The sequence below is a fragment of the Pteropus vampyrus genome, unplaced genomic scaffold, assembly GCF_000151845.1.
Source record: "Pteropus vampyrus isolate Shadow unplaced genomic scaffold, Pvam_2.0 Scaffold24, whole genome shotgun sequence".
Classification (NCBI taxonomy): Eukaryota; Metazoa; Chordata; class Mammalia; order Chiroptera; family Pteropodidae; genus Pteropus; species Pteropus vampyrus.
In genome coordinates, this window is record NW_011888805.1 from 11,920,924 (window position 1) to 11,923,485 (window position 2,562).

At 34.2% G+C, this 2,562-nt stretch overlaps 1 pseudogene; it reads left to right on the forward strand.

The window, feature by feature from the left end:
- Nucleotides 1–837: 837 nt before the first annotated feature.
- On the forward strand, nt 838–1,415 carry LOC105289526 (annotated as a pseudogene).
- Nucleotides 1,416–2,562: the final 1,147 nt, after the last annotated feature.

A 2,562-nucleotide genomic window follows, 5' to 3' on the forward strand; every position in this document is an offset into this window, starting at 1 on the left:
CCCAAAGAATTAATTGAAAAGTTAATAAGAGAGTTCAATAAAGTGGCTGTTTATAAGATTCACATTCCGCTAAAATAGCTTATCAATATTTCAATCATAAAGAGCTAAAAAGTATATGAATGAAATATAAATGACCAAGAATAATATTTCTCACTTCCTTTTTTCACTATCCAGTCCATGGTTTTTGTTTGTTTGTTTGTTTGTTTGTTTTCATTTTTGTTTTTGCCCTCATCCAGGACCTCAGTTGGTTGGGTTTATTTACCTGGTGAGATGACCCAAATTTCATCAGTGGTTCTTACATATCAAGATCCTGTAATTTTCCACTAACTTTACTTTTGGACATAAAAGTACTAATGGGTAGCCCAAAGAATCCCTTGGCTTCCACATATTGGCCTCCAATTGTTTAGCAGCAGCCCAATTTCCTCTTGATAATTAGGACAAATCATCCAAGGCAGTGGACTAATCTCCTTTTTTTCATGTTGGTTAAGTGGAATGAAGATTTCAAAATTGTCCAGGTAGCAATCTCTTCTTCCAATTCAACAGGAAACTATTTTTGTGTTCCCAGTGGAGTATTCCTCCATTGGGAAGTAAGACTGCCAATCCAAAAGATTTCATGAGTGTAGGGACAAGAAGCAAAAATTCTACAAATAGATTATAAGCTGAGAAACAATAACTTATTAATTGGCATATGTGTTAAATGAACAGAAGGAACAAAAGGTATATACATTTAAAGTAATATACTATAAAAAGAAGAAAAATATCACAACTATGAAATGGGATCAAGACACTATATAAAAGGAATACTCAAAGAATACTCAGAAAAGAAATTGATCTGAGATGGGAACTATGGAACCAGAAACCTCCCCCACTCCTAATCTCCCACCTACAGAAGAAGAGAAAACAGAATATAGTCAGGAGGTTGCTAACCCAGAATACTATCTTAAACATCTTTTACAGAACAGATGGGCACTCTGTTTTTTTAAAACTTGGCAAGCAAACCTTCGGCTGATCTCTAAGTTTGATACTGTTGAAGACTTTTGGGCTCTAGACAACCATATTCAGTTGTCTAGTAATTTAATGCCTGGCTGTGACTACTCACTTTTTAAGGATGGTATTGAACCTATGTGGAAAGACGAGAAAAACAAACAAGGAGGACGATGGCTAATTACATTGAACAAACAGCAGAGACGAAGTGACTTCAATTGCTTTTTGCTAGAAACTCTGTTGTGCCTTATTGGAGAATCTTTTGATGACTACAGTGACGATATGTGTGGAGCTGGTGTTAATGTTAGAGCTAAATGAAGGTATGTAAGAAAAGGTTAGAACTCCTTCCAAAGGTAGTGATCAGTTATCAGTCCCATGCAGACACAGCTACTAAGAGTGACTCCATGACTAAAAATAGGTTGATTGTTTAAGAAGACACCTTCTAAGTATTCTCATAGGAGACTGCATCAAGGAAGCAATCAAGATTTTGGAGCTGAACCAAAGCCTCTTCAAAAGCAGTGTGGACTGCATTTAAATTTGATTTCCATCTAAATGTTGCTAAGACATAAGAAAAATCTCATTTATCATTGTCTTGTACTTCTGTGTGTGTGTGTGTGTGTTTAATTTTGACTAAAATGTCCACTTTCCCAATCAAAGAATTATGGGACACATCTTCCCCAGAATCTATAAATATGTTCCTGGCTCACTCTGTAATAAGTTAGTGGAACTGCCATTACAAACGCATTTTATCCATCCATAATATTAAGAAAGAACTTGGATTTCCATACCTTACACTAAAAAGAATTCTGTTTATGTTCAATTGTGTGCAGAAGAGCACATTTTGTTGGTTCGAAAGAGTATGATGCATACTGTTTTCTAGAAATTATCTTTGTTTCTTTTTACAGCATTTTCTTTGCTGTATTCTTGTTGATGGCCACAAAATTTTAGTTTATTTGTTTCTCTACTTGATAACATTAGTGATTCTGATTTCAGTTTTTCATTTGTTTTGCTTTGATTTTTTTCCTTCATGCAACGCTGGTGAAGGATCTGGGAATATGACACAGAGGTGGAATAAATATTAATTTTGTGCAAAAAAAAAATTCAGAAGAGATCTTAAAGAATAAAAATATAATAGCAGAGAAAATTTTTAAATTCAATAGAAGACGAGAAAGATAAAGCTATGGGAGTCTCACATACAACAAAAGATAGGAAATAAAAGAAAAAAGCTAATAAATTTAGAAGACCAGCCCAAAAAGTCCATGCTCCAAGTGATAAGAATTCAAAAAAAGAGGGAATAGAAAACAGAGGAAAATATTTAACAAAAAATTTTTTAAAAGTTTCCAGAATTAGAGAATGTTTCTTAATTGAAATGGCTCGTCAAATGCCCATAATAGTATATAAAAATAGACCTGCACCAAATTTCATCAGTGATTGCGCAATACTTGGAGCAAAGAACCTACAAGCTTCCAAAAGGAGAAGAAAAAGTCACATACAAAAGATCAAGTGAAAGGATCCCACTACCAACACTGGGAGTTACAAGGAACTGGAGGAATGTTTTCGAGATTGTAAATGAAAATT